This window comes from Chelonia mydas, chromosome 7 (genome assembly GCF_015237465.2).
Source record: "Chelonia mydas isolate rCheMyd1 chromosome 7, rCheMyd1.pri.v2, whole genome shotgun sequence".
In the NCBI taxonomy this organism is placed as follows: Eukaryota; Metazoa; Chordata; order Testudines; family Cheloniidae; genus Chelonia; species Chelonia mydas.
The window spans coordinates 37,105,813-37,125,240 of record NC_057853.1 but is presented as its reverse complement, the minus strand read 5'-3'; the positions used below and the strand labels follow the sequence as shown (position 1 = coordinate 37,125,240).

The 19,428-nt window shown below is 41.9% G+C and overlaps 1 protein-coding gene across 2 annotated transcripts in view; it reads left to right on the top strand.

Moving 5' to 3' along the window:
• Positions 1-17,373: 17,373 nt before the first annotated feature.
• The window catches only part of PPARG (peroxisome proliferator activated receptor gamma), a 106,702-nt gene continuing 104,647 nt past the window's right edge, over positions 17,374-19,428 (top strand). The window contains exon 1 of one of the 2 annotated variants that reach the window (XM_027818933.3): positions 17,374-17,461. The gene's annotated coding sequence lies outside the window, so the exon portion shown is untranslated. The remainder of the gene's footprint in view (positions 17,462-19,428) is intronic. The other variant, XM_043551830.1, reaches the window with a different exon arrangement.

The window sequence follows — 19,428 nt, the reverse complement described above, 5'->3', positions numbered from 1 at the left end:
GAAGGCAATGCCTCATCTTTGCTGCTTATCTTTTCCATGCTAGATAACGCAACAATGGGGTCAGGGGGGAAAAAAGCCTAGAAAAGCTGCTCACCAATACAGGAAATCTCTGACTAATCCCCTCATGCACACAGTCATACTATTAATCTACTACATTTTAATATATTTTCCTTTTCTTGTTTCCTCATCAGAAAGCCAGCTCACAGAGGGTTCCTAACAGACCTCCTAGAAGTCCAGCTGTGCACTTGCAGAAACCTATGCACTCTCTTCCTTTTTTGGACCTTGTGTGAAGTCCTGTGCTGGTAGAAGGGAGTGCTAATTCAGGCACTGCATGCTTTGATCCAAATTCTGCCCTTAAACACCCACGCAACTCCCAATGCAATCACAAGTGTGCACATGACTGAGAGCAGGATTTGACCTGTTTTGCTTTGCTGTGGGTGCACCAAGGAGGGATGTGGCTGTCTTTTTAATAAAAGCAAATGCGTAAAGCAGTGTTTTTCAAAAGCCTACATATTTAAGACCCAGAGGCCATTCTCCCCCTCCTCACACCTATTTTAGAGTAGGTTTAGTATTGTGGCATAGATAGGTTGATAGTTTCTCTTTAGCTCAGCGGTTCACAGACTGTGGGTTAGGACCCCATATTAATGGAGTAGCCAGGGCTGGCTTAGACTTGCTGGGGCCAGGGCCAAACCTGAGCCCCACCCCCTGGGCCAAAGCTGAAGCCCGAGCCCCACCACCTGTGGCCGAAGTCAAAACCAGAGGGCTTCAGCCCTGGACAGGCCCCCTGGGGCTGAAGTCCTGGGCTTCGGCTTTGCCCCCCATCACCCAGGACAGTGGGGCTCGGGTTTTCCCTCCACCCCACAAGGCATCAGGGCTCAGGCAGGCTCAGGCTTCAGTCCCCCCTCCTGGTAGTAATTTTTGTTGTCGGAAGGGAGTCGCAGTGCAATGAAGTTTGAGAACTCCTGCTTAGCTGAACCCTAGTTGTTAAAAAGACCCAAAGCCAATTAAGCAAAACACAGATGCCAAAACTATATTGGGACTTTTTTCACTTAAGAGGGATTCCTGGAAACTCAAAGCTGTCTAGCATAACTCTCTGCTTTAAATAAGGGTCTAGGGCCATATTTCAAATATGGGGGGGGGGGGCGGGAATTATAATATATTTAAAAGGAGATCTTCCACACTAGTTATTGTCTGAGGTTAAGGAATTGAAATTGAATTTGAAAACCAGTTTCATGACTGGCCAGGCTACGGTATGACAGTTGTGTGTGTTTCTACTTGATGCAAACCCGCCCCCTTTGTTGATTTTAATTCCCTGTAAGCCACCACCCTCCCTCTTCGATCACAGCTGGCAAAGAATTGTGTTGAAACCATGCATTCTTTCTGTATTAATTAATTTTAAAAAAAGGGCGATAACTGATAAGGTAGTCCGGGGGGGGGTGGGGGGGGGAGGAGGGAAGGACAAGGGCACATTGCTTATTGTAGCCACACTACAAATCAAAACTGTTTGAATGACAGCCTTCTGTTGCTTGGGCCATCCTCTGGAGTGGAGTGACTGGGTGCCCGGAGCCTCCGCCCCACCCCACCCACACATCCTTGGGCATCTGGGTGAGGAGGATATGGAACTTGGGGAGGAGGGCAGGCATTGTACAGTGGATGCAGCGGCAGTCTGTGCTTTTGTTAGCTTTCCTGCAGCTCTACCAGATGCCTGAGCATGTCCGCTTGCTCCCCCATTAGCCTCAGCATTGCATCCTGCCTCTTCTCATCACGCTCACTTAATGCTTTCCTGGACTCTGCCACTGAATGCCTCCATGCATTCAACTGTGCCCTATCAGTGAGGGAGGACTGCATGAGCTTGGAAAACATGTCATCGCAAGTGCATTTTTTTCGCCTTCTAATCTGCGATAACCTCAGGGACAGAGATGATAGGGGGAGCCTAGAAACATTTGCACCTGCAGGGGGATAAAAAGGGAGAGTATAATTTAAGATGATACATTTCTGAGAACAAAAGGGAGACTCTTTCACAGTGACTTAAGTAATTCACAGCAGACAGCACATGTGCTTTAGGTACAAGGTCACATTTTGCCTTTTATATTGAGTGACACATCACACACGGCTGGGCAACAGAATTCAGTTTTCAGGCAGCCATGGTAAGCCAAAGGGTAAGCGGGTTTGGCTTCTAACGCCATCATAACATGTGGGAATGTTTTCAGACTGCAGAGTCCTCCTTTCCCATAGCAAGGATTGCTGGTTGGGTTTGCCATTTAAAAGGAGGGGCTGCGGTTTTCAGGTGGATATGCAGCACACACCTTCCCCCACCCCCTCCCGTGGCTATTTGGGATGAGCCCTTCACCCCTACCCCTGCTGCGTGGCTATGGGATGATCTCTTTTAGACAAGCGCAAACAGCCCGGCATGAATGGGGTCCTTTTACTGTTCCCTTACAAAAATTCCCCTATTTCAACCAGGTGACCATGAATGATATCACTCTCCTGAGGCTAACACAGAAAGATGAAGACCAAATGTTGCTTGAATGTGACCAAAACCCAGGACCATTCACTGCCATGCTTTGTGCTGCAATGATTCCAGACTACTTGCTACTGGCTAGGCATGATAAAGTGTCCTACCGTGGAGGACGAAATAAGGCAGCCCTCCCCAGAAACCTTCTGCAAAGGCTTTCAGAGTACCTTCAGGACAGCTTCATGGAGATGTCCCTGGAGGATTCTCGCTCCATCCCCAGACATGTTAACAGACTTTTCCAGTTGCTCTACTGGCCGCGAATGCATCCCAAGTCTTCAGGGCAAATCAAACATTAAACACTATTGCTTTTAAACCCTATATTGTAGTTACAAATGTGCACTGAGCAGCAGTGCCTTCTCCACCTTCAGGGTCGGGGAATCCCGCCTTCGGAGGATATTGGCTCCAGGGTGATGAAAAGGTCCTGGCTTGCAGGGGAGAATGGATTCACCACTTGCCTGCTGCGCATTCTCCTCCTCCTCCTACTCCACAATATCCTCCTCCATGTTGCGTGAGACTCCCCCCTTGAAGGTGTCCACGGACAGTGGTGGGGTAGTGGTAGAGTCCCCCACTAGAATGCCATGCAGCTGATCATAAAAGCGGCATGTATGGGGCTCTGACCCAGAGAGACCGTTTGTCTCCTTTGTCTTTCGGTAGGCTTGCCTGAGCTCCTTGACTTTCACACGGCACTGCTGCGTGTCCCTGTTGTAGCCTCTGTCCATCATACCCGGTGTGATTTTGGCATATATATTAGCATTTCGTCTTTTCGAGCCCAGTTCTGCCCGCACAGATTCTTCTCCCCATACAACAATCAGATCCAGTGTCTCCTGTTTGCTCCATGCTGGAGCTCATTTCCGATTCTGGGGGGACTGCATGGTCACCTGTGCTGCTGAGCTCACCATGCTGATCAAATAGGAAATGAAATTCAAAAGTTCCCAGGGCTTTTCCTGTGTATCTGGCTAGTGCATTGGAGTTCAAAGTGCTGTCCAGAGCGGTCACATTGGAGCACTCTGGGATAGCTCTCGGAGGCTAATAACTTTGATTTGCGTCCGCACTACCCCAAATTCAACCCAGCAAGGTCGATTTTAGCGCTAGTCCCCTCACCGGGGAGGAGTCTAGAAGTCAATTTTAAGAGCCCTTTAGATCGACGGAACGGGATTGCTTGTGTAGATGGATTCATTATAAAATCGACCTAATGTGGCTAAATTCGACCTAACCCTGTAGTGTTGACCAGGCCTTAATATCATTGTCCATCCCCCTAGGTTAAGTGATCTTGAGGTTCATGCAGAGCATACTAGCGATGCAAATTGGCACAGCTGAAAAATACAGAAGGGTGACCTCTGCTTTGGAAAAAACTACCAGCTAAAAAAAATGTTTTTAAAAGGACAGTTTCTCATAAATGATGAATGCAGATTTAAAATAAGGTTTGTGAGCCTTAGAATCTGAGTTGGTGAATGAATCAGACCAAAAGAAATCACACAGAAATGATGATATACATGGAAGTATTAAATAACAGTAAAAGCTGATGTAAAAATGTTTTATACTAATGGAACCAAGTCGGTTACTAACCAGGAAGCACTAGGGAAATTAGGTGTCTTTATGTATGGAAAGGACTCTAGAAAAAGTGAACCTGGAGCTGTTTCATGAGTAAACAGGAAACAAAAGACAGAAAAGAGAGTGGAAGGAGTTTGGGACCATAAGTGAGAATAGAAGTATCCTAATTCTCTTTGTGGACCAATAAAAGAGCAAATGCTGAGGTAAAATTAGTCATTTTAATAATTTGATCCGGAGGAACAGAGTTTAGAGTATTAGCTCTTTTTTGTATTTTTGCTAACCTGCCTGACATATGCTTCACCTAGTGAAGTTGCCTTTGTAAACTGTTTTTGCCACAATGATCACAGTGAAAGCTAAAATCATGGAATAACCTCCTTCCCTCTAGATTACCAAAATGGAAAATGAAATTTGTGTTTTTAATTTTCAAGCCTCAGGAGATGACTCTTTTGTTAAGGCTTTACCCTATTGAACAATATGTCAACTTGGATGAGCCAGTTTATTCTATCCTGTTTGTAACAATCAGATGTCTCTGAAGAACAAAGTTCTCTGAGCTATAAAGTCTACAATATGATTTAAATGACATTTCTTTTCCATACAGCTTAATGCTAGCAAATCAGAACTCTTCAGTCACATCTGTGGTGGTGTTTCACACTAAATTGGTGCTAATTTGCAACTGGTATAAATGACCAACCAAGGTGCAAAACAATGGAGAATCTGGCCAGAACTGAAGTCAATAGGCCTATCTTTTATAACTACTGTTATACTTCTTCTGAAAAAAGATGTTGTAGTTTTAAATATGCTTAGTTAGCTAAATTGCCCTGATGAAAAATTGCTACACTGATTTGTAATGAAGGCTGAATTTTCTATAATTTTTTTAGAAAAAATACACTGGTAAAGGAGCTACTGCAGCCAGATTTATACTCTATAAATAAATTTGTGAATGTGGATACTTATTAATTAAACAAATTTGATCTGAAACAATTGACACGCAATATGGGGCTCCCTTATGCCATTTTTACAGAGTAAACTTTTCAGAGAAAACCTAAATGCTTTAAAATGTTTTGTATAACATTTTATTCATAATTTCCCACTTGAATCAGATTGTGTTTCCCAGTGTTCTGTTCCTGGTTTCCTTATTTCAGCAGACTGTGTTCTTCCTCTGTGAACCAATGGGTTAAGAAGCATTGTATTGTGCTTTATGTAAAGTTCACTCACAGGAAAAGAAATGCATACAAAATGGATGATCTAGCCCAAATTTCATATATTTAAAAGTACACACCATGGGAGCACAAGTTAAAATTACTTCAGCTCTCTCATAACAACTGAAGGTTGGGAGGTTATTGTTCCACTGCTTATTCTTTAAAAACTGCATTTATCTATAAAATACATGGCATATCTCAATCCTGAGACAACACTGATAATGATTTCACATCTGTACTCCCAAACTTACTTCATTATTGATTACAGAATAATGCACATTGTGTGAAGAAAACCCTACCACTTAACAAATTCACAGCATCCGTCTATATAGAAAGGAAACGTGTTTCCTATGCATTGATAGCATCTCATAATACATATGTTATGTGTCCAGACTTCAATATTAAAAGGGGGCATTTTCATATTAGTTCATATATGATCTTGCACAAATCCAAAATATGCTACTGATAAAGCATTTTAATGTTACATAGAATTGTAAGTTCTTTGGGATAGTGTGGCCACATGTCCCCCCTGAGTCCTCTTGTGAGCCAATGTGGCACAATGCAGAAGTGGCTCTGTCTCTCTTTCCCTTTTAGTCCCAACAATAGCCCTGCCTACTTTCTCTCAGGAACAACCTATCAAGTTGCTGCTTCTAGTCCAAAGAACATAAAATAAAAGGGTCTTCCACTGCTGTGGTGCTGCCTTACCACCCTATTCACTTGGAGTGCTGGCCTTACAGATTTTCTCCCTGGAAGCTTGGCTCCAACCCAAGTCACAGATCCTCAAGGCTTCTTCCATCCAGTTCTCTCCCCGCAGTCTGGTTCTCTCTAGGGTGGATCCTTCCTCCCAGTCTTCCTCCAGGCTCTCTGAAAAATGACTGGGGTATGGAACAGCTTTCGTACGAGGAGAGAGTAATAAGATTGGGACTTTTCTGCTTGGAAAAGAGACGACTAAGGGGGGGATATGATAGAGGTCTATAAAATCAAGACGGGTATAAAGAAAGTAAATAAGGAAGTGTTATTTACTCCTTCTCATAACACAAGAATGAAATTAATAGGCAGCAGGTTTAAAACAAACAAAAGAAAGTATTTCTTCACACAACACACAGTCAATCTGTGGAACACCTTGCCAGAGAATGTTGTGAAGGCCAAGACTATAACAGGGTTCAAAAAAGAACTAGATAATTTAATGGAGGATAGGTCCATCAATAGCTATTAGCCAGGATGGGCAGGGATGGTGTCCCTAGCCTCTGTTTGCCAGAAGCAGAGAATGGGCGACAGCGGATGGATCACTTGATGATTATCTGTTCTGTTCATTCCCTCTGAAGCACTTGGCATTGGCCACTGTTGGAAGACAGGATACTGGGCTAGATGGCCTTTGGTCTGACCTAGTATGGCTGTTCTTATGTCTGTGAGCTGGCCTTTTCCCTTAAAGCACCAGCCAGCAACTGGCAAATACCATCTTTTTGCTCTGTATTCATACAGCACCTAGCACAATGGGATTCTAGTCTATGAGTGGGGCTCATAGGCACTACCACAATACCAATAATATATTATAATATTACATGTGGGAAATTAGGATAGTTCTGGCTTTTTGAAGCGCTAATATTACTATTTATGGGGCAGCAACTGCGTGCTAGGTGCATTACAGACAAGTATGAAGTATAGATCCCTGTGCTGATGAACATACAATTAGTATCTGATGAAGATTAAAGTCCTAGAGTCCAGCAGCAACATCCCGCCAAACAATCTTTTTTGCATAAGTTCAACTTTATAAGTAACAAATAATTCCTTAGTAGAGAGTATTTACGGCCTAAATGACAGAGACAAGTATTCGGCTGCTTTATGTTTTATTCCTGTTCCAATGTCATTTTTCCTCCATTCTGATCCAACCAGCTATTTAAATTCATCAGGATGTCTGTGAATGTTTCCTAATACACTTGAAATATTGGTTAATACTTTCAACTACTTTTTTTTGTCGTTTACCACTCCGCCTTAAAAAGTAATGCCTCAGCTATGAAATTTTTTTGTTATTACCTTGTAGACTTTCTGATATAGTTATAATAAAATTCTTGGACCTTGCATTTTGTCTTTATGTAAGATATCATATAGGCCCTTTCAGAAGAGAGACTGTCATGTCACAAAAGTGAGAAGTGGCTTCTGTATTGACAATAAGGGGTTGCAAGCACACAGTGGGCAGAGGTCCTAACATACTTGAAAAATATTTAACTGAACAATAATGGAGCAATGCCAAATACTAAAAGTTACCAAAGATAATTTTAATTGTTGTAGATATAATGGTGTTCAATGACATCTGTTTTGGAACAAAAAGGTTATTTCCTGCAAATTATTGAAATATTTTTCTCCTAAAATAGCTCCTGAGTCACTGTTAAAGATACTTAGTATCTCCTGGTGGCTAGTGGAGACTGAAAACTGGCTAATAACTTTATTTTTAAGAAAGGTGCTTAAGATATAAAAGGATTATTTATTATAAAATCCATAGCGAGACAACCCATATGTGCAGCCGAGAAGCCAATGGGACTCTTGTGTGGGTAAAACAAGAAGAATTTTATCTAATATCTATTTCAGACTGGATACCCTGACCAAAGTTTAATGTCTTGTACTGCAGTAAAACAAATGTCAATGATCTGTACAGAATAAAAATGGTGATTGTTTACTCAGCTAAATATGTAAGATAAGAATATCTGACTTTGTTGAAGATTCAACCACAAAAATTAATAGAGAATGAGTGAACAATGGAAATTGACTCAGAAATTTGAGGCCTTACTGAATCAAAGGCATGCTGCCCTCTCCACAGGTGCTTGGGGCAGGCATTTGGGGCACCGTGCAAAGCCCTCTGGCTGCCCCTGCATGTAGAAGCCGGAGGGGGGACATGCTGCTGCTTCCAGGAGCCGCACAGAGTAGGGCAAGGCCCTAACCCTGCTCCCTGTCTGGAGTGCCGGAGCAGGGCAAACCCCAGACCCCACTCCCCAGTGGGAGCTCGAGGGCCGGATTAAAATGTCTGGAGGGCCAGATGCGGCCCCGGGCCGTAGTTTGCCCACCCCTGATCTAAGGGCTTAGCACCTGTGTACATTTACACTGAAGTAAACCAAATGTCGTTCTTTGTGGCCCGAGCCTGTAAACTAACATGAATAGTCCCATGTTGGACTACTATGTGCATCATGTGCATAAGTGTTTGCAGAATCTGGGCTTGTGCGGGTTGGGATTTGCCTAGATGAGCAAACGAGAACAGCTTGTGTGATGACTGCCATCTTGGCTGACACACCAAGGAGTCAACAAGGGACCTCCAGATCTAAAAGCATGAGCTGCTGCTTCAACTTAACCAAAAGAGCCAAAGGTTTTTAGGTGGAGTTGTCACAGACTCATAACCTCTGTGGACTGTGCACAAAAGAAATCTCATACACACACACACCACTGGTTTACACTTGCAGCATGGTGTGCTCAAATTTTAATTTGATGCTGCTTTTCCTGTGATTTTAGTTTTTTTATTGTGGTACAATCCCACAGAGATAATAGTACTAAATGATATAAATGTAGGAATTTTAGAACTATGATTATTCTTTTGCAGCTAATAGTACAGAGTATTCTGATTTTTCTTTGGTTCATCTGCTGTTCTCCAAAATTTGGCAGCAGGTTAGAGGTTGAAGAATTAGGGACACAACTGCAGTACAAACTTAACAGACTCGAATTAAGTTATTTTGGTTGGATAATTATTAAACATGTATGATCTGCTCAATGGTGCCTGTTCTCTGACTGCATAATAATTAAATTTTAGTGCGTATAATTATGTAAAAGATAATTATAAACTAAAATATTAAAAAATAAAGTTTAAAAAAAAGTTTACCTCAATGTGCAAACCTATAGAGAGATTAAAGAACTGTTTTTGTTTTTAAAAAAAAATTGATCTAAAAGCTACAAAAAAGTTAGCTAAAAAGCTAACTGCAGGTGGGGATTTCAGCCATAACCCTCCCCTCACTTTTTTTTTTAACAGAATAACAAAGGCAAATATTTAATTTAATTTTAACAACTCTGTAGTTTCTACCAGTAGTAGAAAGTGCAGTTGTAATATATCAGCCTGGGAGGCATGACACAATAATTGAAATGCTGGAAAACATAATCCTTCACGCCATACCATGCCCCATCCCAATTTCAACACTTTCAATGGGATTATTAGGTTACAAGTACATTTATAGAACTGCCATTTAGCTGGACTACAGTATTTTTACATGAGAGATTAGAGTAAAATATGCAAAAGTAGGGATTTTAAAAATAGTATTTCTCATTAATTCTATCATAACAATGTATAAAAACTATAAAACAAGACAAAGGTTACAGGAAATGGGAGCACCAAGAGACTTCAGAGCAGTCCTCCAAAACAAACAGTGAGTGAAAAAAATTAAATCCTTTGTAACAATTATCAGAGAGTAAATGTCATAAAACCGCCTTCTTCACACTCTTACAAAGAGAACTCGATTTTTCTTTTTAAAAAAAAAGAAGTTATTTTGAATCTGTAAACAAAACCCCTTAAAAATCTTTGGGTCAAACCCTGTGAGTCTTAGTTGCTTGGAATGAATAGCAAACTACATTAAGACTGAATAAGGAGCACCACTGTTTTGGCCCTTTCATTATAACATCTTCTAATTATATATGAACTTCCATCAGAGGATATATGAGTATTTCTGGAATGCTTTCAATCTTACCCATTATAGAACTATTAGCTGCATTTTACAGATGAGGAAAACGAAACAGAGTTAAGTGACTTACCCAGTTACCCACAGGAAGTCTGTGGCACAACTAGAAATAGAACCCAGATCTCTCAGCATCCAGTCCCATGCTTTAAACCAGTGATACTCAGACCTCAGTGGTTCAGGAGCCAAATTAGCGATCAACATTATGCAAAAGAACCACAGTAGTGTGAATTCATTGTTTCATTTACTTTAGTACTATATCTATCTATATATCTATAATTCTCACAGCAAATAAGTTAATAGCTTAGTGCAAGCTGATAATTTAACTGGTTAATAACATAGTAAAAGCATCTTGATTGGTTAATAACTTAGGTTAATAATTAAATCACACGGTGTTTTAATATCATGTGCTGCAAAGAGCCACAGGAGACCCATTAAAGAGCTACTTGTGGCTCGCAAGCCTCAGTCTGAGTATCACTGCTTCAACCATAAGACCATCTGCCTTCTTGATGCTGGCACAGCACTAAGTCCAGATTCCTGCAGTTATTTATTTAAGAATTCTAAACCTTTACAACTGTCAATGTGATCTGAATTTTTAAAAAGACAACACACTACAGTAACAAACCTGTCTCAATTTGACCACACAAAGGACCAAGAAACACTGATAGTTTTAAATGAAGGTCACCATAATAGTAGTGGCATCTTTAAGGATACATTAAAGTGAGATAGAGTTGCCTGGCAGACAGTAGTTTGCAGTGCAGTTTTCACCACATTCTCTTACTACAGTGGATTTTCTAACTCTCCAAATATGCAGTGTGTGAGATGGGCACGGGTGGTCAGACTGGATATATCTTACATGGAGGCAAACAAACAAAAAAAAGCAAAGTTTTAGAGAGACGAAGATGACATCCATGACAGGAGAACTAGACTCAACGGGTAGTGATCAATTGCTCCATGTCTAGTCGGCAGCCGGTATCAAGTGGAGTGCCCCAAGGGTCGGTCCTCGGGCCGGTTTTGTTCAATATCTTCATAAATGATCTGGAGGATGGTGTGGATTGCACCCTCAGCAAGTTTGCAGATGACACTAAACTGGGAGGAGAGGTAGATACGCTGGAGGGTAGGGATAGGATACAGAGGGACCTAGACAAATTAGAGGATTGGGCCACAAGAAATCTGATGAGGTTCAACAAGGACAAGTGCAGAGTCCTGCACTTAGGACGGAAGAATCCCATGCACCACTACAGACTAGGGACCAAATGGCTAGGCAGCAGTTCTGCAGAAAAGGACCTAGGCGTTACAGTGGACGAGAAGCTGGATATGAGTCAACAGTGTGCCCTTGTTGCCAAGAAGGCCAATGGCATTTTGGGATGTATATGTAGGGGCATTGCCAGCAGATCGAGGGACGTGATCGTTCCCCTCTATTCGACATTGGTGAGGCCTCATCTGGAGCACTGTGTCCAGTTTTGGGCCCCACACTACAAGAAGGATGTGGAAAAATTGGAAAGAGTCCAGCGGAGGGCAACAAAAATGATTAGGGGTCTGGAACACATGACTTATGAGGAGAGGCTGAGGGAACTGGGATTGTTTAGTCTACGGAAGAGAAGAATGAGGGGGGATTTGATAGCTGCTTTCAACTATCTGAAAGGGAGTTCCAAAGAGGATGGATCTAGACTGTTCTCAGTGGTAGCTGATGACAGAACAAGGAGTAATGGTCTCAAGTTGCAGTGGGGGAGGTTTAGGTTGGATATTAGGAAAAACTTTTTCAGTAGGAGGGTGGTGAAACACTGGAATGCGTTACCTGGGGAGGTGGTGGAATCTCCTTCCTTAGATATTTTTAAGGTCAGGCTTGACAAAGCCCTGGCTGGGATGATTTAGTTGGGGATTCGTCCTGCTTTGAGCAGGGGGTTGGACTAGATGACCTCCTGAGGTCCCTTCCAACCCTGATATTCTATGATTCTATGACTACAATTCTAAAGGGACCACTGTTGGCTCCAAAAATAAAAGAAAAAGAGAAAAGTCTAGAGGGAGAGGGAACAGAGGAGATACACAGTTCATCATACTGTTATTAGTGATAGACAAAATGGTGTCGTTTCATAAAAATAAAGCCAGGGATGGTTTGATCTCATTTTATTCAAACCCAAAAGTTCAAGGCAGGAGGATCACTTTTAGATAAAATGTTCTTGTTGGTCAGCTCTAAAGATATGTATGCTAAACATATATCATACCTATTTTTATTGCTTCTGCTGGTTCCATGGTTACAGATTCCATAGTACAGGAATGTTGACAATATTGGTAGTGTGGTCACCAAAGAGAAAATTTAAAGTCATAACAAGGACCAGAATCCCTTATCAATATTTTAAGGAAATTTGCCCTATTCCATGAGATTCACTCCCTATCTTTATAAAGCTCTAATGCACATCAGATTTCCTTTTAATGGAAACAAATATGAAGAGTATAGAAAAGTCAAAGAAGGAAAGATGGAGTAAATAAACTAGATGAAAACCCTTTTTACAAACATGTTATTTTCTCTGCAGCCAAAAAGTTAGCAATAAAGACAGATTATTTTAAAATATTCCATTATCCATTGTTAACACCAAATAAGCAGATGAAAATTTCAAGTAGAAGGCTATCCCAGAAAGGCTTCATTATTTTAGTTTCTCTGGTCAATATGTGCTTCCAACAACAGAAAGACTTAATGTGCTTCCAACAACAGCAAAAAGTAATGGATACTATATTGTTATTGTAACACATGCAGCCATACAGTAGCTACTTGACATATTTACTTTAAGATCAGCATATTTTCCATATTCAAAACAGTTCTTTTGACCACTAGATTTATAGTTGGACTGCCAGAGTATAAGACTGTCCTCTAGATACTGAAAGATTGGCTAGATAATTTTTCATCCTTTCCAGAATATAGAGGTTGATACACTGTGATTTGTGCTTTTAAACTTTTGTAATGCACCTAGGGACTTTGTGCATAAACACAACAGAAAAAATCGATATAACTAAACAACTATATTTGTAAATGTTCTATCTCCAATTCATAAATTGGAGATAGAATATTTACAGATAAAGGAAGAAGTATAAATCTTTCACCTTTATAAGATTTCTAATCTTTTTCAACCCAATTCTAGGAATCACTAGATCACAGGACACAGAGGCTCATTATTACAGATATAATTCTAAAACTAAGAAATAATATTCAAAGTGATTTATGACCTAAAATCAAACTATAAAGGCCTGGTTAGTGAAGTCTAGTTCAAAAGTAGTCTAGCTTATTTCGGTGGGACTACTTATTGCATGTGGTACTATTCAGTGCAAGGATATCAAAATCTCCTTTTTAATGATTAAAATCAACAACTGATTTCGACCCAATAAAGAAAGAAATTGCTCCCTCTTTCAACCATCAAATGGTATTACTGAAGTTGAATATGGACTGTAGTTCTCTTACATGAAAAATGGAAACCCTTCTATAAGGAATATCTTGGAGATACCTACAGATTTTACATCCTACAAACATTTGTCAATAGCAAAGTAAAATAGATCTCTCTATGAATGATAGTTACCACCTAATTTCAAAATTAGCGTTGATGACAATGGGTCTCTTCCTGGTGCCTTTGAAATTAATGGTATAACTTCAGTGGGAATTGGGCCCAAAATTTCATTCTTATTTATATTATACTTGTGTCTAGAAGCCCCAATATTTACATACACCTAGTATGAGACAGTCTCTGCCACCAAAAATTGTATAATCTAGACAAAAGTTGACAAAAGATGGAGGAGAACAGGGGCACTGAGAGATTAAATGACTTATCCATGACCATTACATTCTTAATATAAAGAATACAAAATATGCATATAAAGTATTAGCCTCCCAGTAGGAAGTGGCTGACCATACAGTTACCAGCTGCCACAAGAAAAAAACCAAGCTTTTGTTGGCAAACCAAGCCAGACAAATTAAAATTAGAAATAAAGTTGTTGGTTTTTTTACAATGAGGGTGATTAACCATTGCAACAAACTACCCAAGGAATTGGTGGATTTGTCATCCCTTGATGTCTTGAAATCAAGACTGGGTATCTTTTTAGAATCTATGCTCTAGTAAAACACAAGTTATTGAGCTCAATATAGCAGTAAACAGGTGAAATTCTGTGGCTTCTCTTGTAGAGGAGGTCAGACTAGATTATCTGTTAGTCCCTTCTCGCCTTAAAATCTATGAATCCATGAAACTAAATGCTTATAGAAAAAAACTAATTGCTCCCTGTAGTTACTAGGTGACAATGTCCTGACCTCAGAACATAAGCCAATGATAATAAGCACTTCTATGTTTTAAAGTGCTTGTACAAAGGATAAGTTTGTTCTAATGATGAAATACTTGTAACTGAATATTCTGAGAGCTCTGGTGGGTTGATTTCTCTGGAACCAGTCTGAACAGGAGTTGGATATGCCTGTAGTTTGCTCATGCAGTTGAACTAACCCCTGAAAGTTTGTTTTTTTCTAAGTTGGTTGTATGTGTATAGGGCCCTATATACATAGTTGAAGGTACATATTCCTAATTATATGTGCATAAATGCCAATCCAGTTTGAGGTGGGCTACTTCTCTGTGTGCACAATTTAAAAGATGTATTAGAGCATAAGCTTTCGTGGGTGAATACCCACTTCATCGGATGCATGTAATGGAAATTTCCAGAGTCAGGTATAAATATGCAAGCAAAAATCAGGTTAGGGATAACGAGGTTAGTTCAATCAGGGAGGATGAGGCCCTCTTCTAGCAGTTGAGGTGTGAACACCAAGGAAGGAGAAACTGCTTTTGTAGCTGGCTAGCCATTCACAGTCTTTGTTTAATCCTGAGCTGATGGTGTCAAATTTGCAAATGAACTGAAGCTCAGCAGTTTCTCTTTGAAGTCTGGTCCTGAAGTTTTTTTGCCGCAGGAGGTCTACCTTTAAATCTGCTATTGTGTGTCCGGGGAGGTTGAAGTGTTCTCCTACAGGTTTTTGTATATTGCCATTCCTAATATCTGATTTGTGTCCCTTTATCCTTTTACGTAGGGACTGTCCAGTTTGGCCGATGTACATAGCAGAGAGGCATTGCTGGCACATGATGGTGTATATTACATTGGTGAATGTGCAGGTGAATGAACCGGTGATGGTGTGGCTGATCTGGTTAGGTCCTGTGATGGTGTTGCTCGTGTAAATATGTGGGCAGAGTTGGCATCAAGGTTTGTTGCAGGGATTGATTTCTGAGTTAGAGTTACTATGGTGCGGAGTGTAGTTGCTGGTGAGAATATACTTCAGGATGGCGGGTTGTCTGTGGGCAAGGACTGGCCTGCCTCCCAAGGCCTGTGAAAGTGAGGGATTGTTGTCCAGGATGGGTTGTAGATCACTGATGATGCATTGGAGAGGTTTTAGCTGAGGACTGTATGTGATGGCCAATGGAGTTCTGTTGGTTTCTTTCTTGGGCTTGTCTTGCAGCAGGAGGCTTCTGGGTACACGTCTGGCTCTGTTGATCTGTTTCCTTATTTCCTCATGTGGGTATCATAGTTTTGAGAATGCTTGGTGAAGATCTTGTAGGTGTTGGTCTCTGTCTGAGGGGTTGGAGCAAATGCGGTTATACCTCAGCACTTGGCTCTAGACAATGGATCATGTGGTGTGTCCGGGATGGAAGCTGGAGGCATGAAGGTAGGCACAGCGGTCGGTGGGTTTTCGGTATAGGGTGGTGTTAACGTGACCATCACTTATTTGCACCATGGTGTTGAGGAAGTGGACCTCCCTTGTAGAGTGGTCCAGGCTGAGGTTGATGATGGGGTGGAAGCTATTGAAATCGCGGTGGAATTCTTCCAGGGTTTCTTTCCCATGGGTCCAGATGATGATGTCATCAATGTAGCGTAAGTAGAGAAGGGGCGTGAGTGGACGAGAGCTGAGGAAGCGTTGTTCCAGGTCAGCCATAAAAATGTTGGCATATTGTGGGGCCATGTGGGTGCCCACAGCTGTGCCACTGGTCTGGAGGTATATATTGTCACCAAATTTGAAATAATTGTGCATGAGGATAAAGTCACAGAGCTCAGCAACCAGTTGTGCTTTGCCGCTTTTACAGATCCAGACTAAAATGGCTACCCTTCTGATACTTAATTTAAAAGTTGTGTATATTAATGGCCAGATTTTCAAAAGTGCTCAGCCCCCCCAGCTCCCACTGAGAACATGGTTAATTCTGCTGGTGACACATTAGGCAAAGAAGCATAGGAACTGCTGGGTGCTGAGCCCTTTAAAAAATCTGGCCATTTCATTTAGGTGCCTAAATAGTAGCTGAATTATTCTGAAAACATGCCCCTGTATGATTTATGTTAGGTCACTCAGCAAGGTAATGTCAGAGGTAGGAGTGGAACTTGTGTGTCCTACCTCGTGCAATAATCTTTCTATTTACACACTGCCTCCTTTGAGAGTATAAATCTGAAAAAAAATGAGCATAAACCATTACTTCGTATATGATTTGAGACTACTAATTCATGCAAATGCATCCATTTGTACTGCTACATACATCCCTACCCTTTCCACATTTGTCTGCTTATTCACTTGTAGCATTTTACCATAATCCTAGATTGTGAGCTCTCTGGTGCAGGAACTGTTTTTATGTGTTGTTTCTATAGTGCCTAACACAAAGGCCTCTGACCCTTCATTGAGGCCATTTGGCATTAATGCAGCATACAAAATAAAATAATAATATACAGAGGGAAAACAAAAGGAAAATGAGGTAAAAACAAAAGATAGCTATATCACAAATTTCCAAACTAATCCCACTGTCAGAGAAGGATACACTATGACCTGAGGTGACAAAAACAAAAACTCCAGGCAGCACTGGAAAGGGGAAAGAGAAAGTGGATACTGATTGGGAAGCCAGAAAACCTGCATTGTCAGTTACCTTTCAGAAAAGACCAGGAGAATTCAGGTTTCAAACTCGAGGTCCACTTCAGAAACTTATGGGCCAAAATATCTCTTCAATTACATATTTGTAATTTCACTAAGACTAACGGTTGCATGGGCTGGACTCGCCTCAGAGTGTGGAGGTGGGGTGAGAGGAGAGAGAAGCAACACGTCCTACATACTCCCTAGTCCCTGGATCCCACATTCCCCTCTATGCCATCTCCTTCCCCAGCCCTCTTTATGCCATATTCTCTTTTGTGTCCCGCACCCCATGCCCTACGCGTCTCATGCCTTTGTCTGCCCATCCCCCTCGGTGCCCCGTTTCCCGCCAAGGCTCCAGCGCCCGGGACCAACGGCCCTGACGCTCGCCGCGAGTCGCGCGGGAGGCGCACCACCCAGGGCAGCGGGCAGCGCGGCCCGGCGCCCCGGGCTCTGGGAGGGCCAGCAGCAGGGCAAGGAGGCGGTGCCTGCCGAGCAGGGAGGCGGTGCCCGTCGGGAGGACTGGCCGGGCGGGGGGAGTTTATTCCACTAGAAGGGAACAGTTTCTCCTGCTGAGGCTTGACAGCGTCAGGTCAGTGTGTGAGCTGCTGCGGGGACCATCCCCCTGCGCGGCAGGGGGCTCTCTGGGGGCAGGAAGGGGCCGTGGGGGGCAGGAACCGTCAGGGGGCTGCGTCCATGGGGATCTAAGGGAGAGAGAGGGGTCTCTTTTGGAGTAGAGGTAGGCGGGGGGCCGTACCCCGGGGGAGAGAGAAGGGTCTGTGCCTGTGTGGGGCAGACAGGGGTATATCCCCTAGCGCAGAAAGGAGGGCTGTGCTCCTGGGGGATCTTTGGGGTGCAGGCAGGAGGCGGGGGTGGGGGGAGGTGGTAGAGGACTGTTGATGAAGGGGAGGCTTCATGGAGTGCGAGGGTTGTGGGCATGGTGGCGAGGGCTCAGAGAGCCAGGATGGGGCTAATGCCCATGGGGGCTCTGTGAGCAGGGCGCTGTTCCCATAGGGGCTTAGGGAGGAATGAAGAACTCTGTTCATGGGAGCTCCAGGGTGAGCTGCGTCCATGGGGGCGTCTAGGGGCAGTGAGATACACAGAAGGCTTTACGTATGCATGGTCTATGGAGTTAGTAGCATAGGTGCTGTGTTGCGGAGGTGCGTTGTACTGGAGGGGGCTGGATCTCATGTGGGCTATGTAAAGTGGTTTGGGGATAAGCAGAGGGACAGTGTTCATGGTTACTGTATGGGGATGGTGGAATACACATGGGGATGTATGTCCATTGGTGCTACATGTGTGATATTGATGGAGATAGACAGTAAACTGTGCCCATTGGTATTCTTTGATAGTTATAGGTGGCTATGTCCATTGGTACAACATGTGGAGAGGGGAGATGGGAAGGGAGTGTTACTCACTTTGCATACCCGGTAATGAATGAAAAGCATCGTTTTCTTTTTGACTTCTCAACCAAGAAAAGTCAGCGAGCTCTGATTTTAGTCATTCCACAGCAGAGATACTATGTTGAAATATATAATATATGGGTGTCATGCCCCAGGTTTTCAAGAGCATTTTGTAATTTTCCTGGTGTCATTTCTCTCCAGGGTACTTGGCAGCTGAGGACTGCAAGTTCCTGTAGTGTTGTAACTTTGAGGCAGTATATGCACATGATACAATGCTGTGATAGTATTATTATAACATTATATTATGACATTAGATTGATAACTATGTGTAGCTTTTTGGAGATAAGTGCAGGAAGTTATCAAGAAATTATTAATTTTTATGTATCTTGGACTTCTGATTTAATAGTCTCGTTATATTTAAGTTAACTTAAATTAAAAGGATCAATTATAATTGCCCGGACATTTAAAAGTGAGGGTGTGGACTGATAAATTTTGTTTGTAACCCACTTCCTCCATCTCCAGAAGGGTTGTTTGTCTGGAATATGACACTAATGTTCTGTCTAGTAACCAATGTTCAAAAATATATATTTCCCCTAGCAATCAGTCTGTAATAATATGCATAGAGTAACTTTTTAAAGATGATAATAATGCAATACTTGTTAGCTAAAAGGACCCAGTGTGGCCCATGAGGTACACTGGAACTTGTATGACCTGCAGTATCCAGTTTGTCTTTTGCAAATTAGTCTTGTCTGTTGTACCCTGGTTGATATTAGAATTCCCTGTGCGTGGTTATGTTGAACATTTTTAATCTCTTTAGGTCTCACTGAAGATTAATGTGAAAAATTACTTAGAGATTTAATTATGAGACTATGAAGTATCATTTTTAAACAATTCTGCACAATGTAAATATAGACTATTGTCAGTGGGGGAGATATTTGATCAAATGGTTAGACATGGATGTTGAAATTGGCAGCTAAACATCAGAATTATATTTGGCAGGTATTCTTATAGGAGCTGCTGTCAGATTTGAATCTACTTAGACATCAGTTTATTAAAATATTGCATTATTGGTTTACATATTTTATATATTCCTGTGAGTAGCCCTAGTAGACAGCATCCGTTCCTTGATAATACCTGATCTGAAAAGTATATGGCC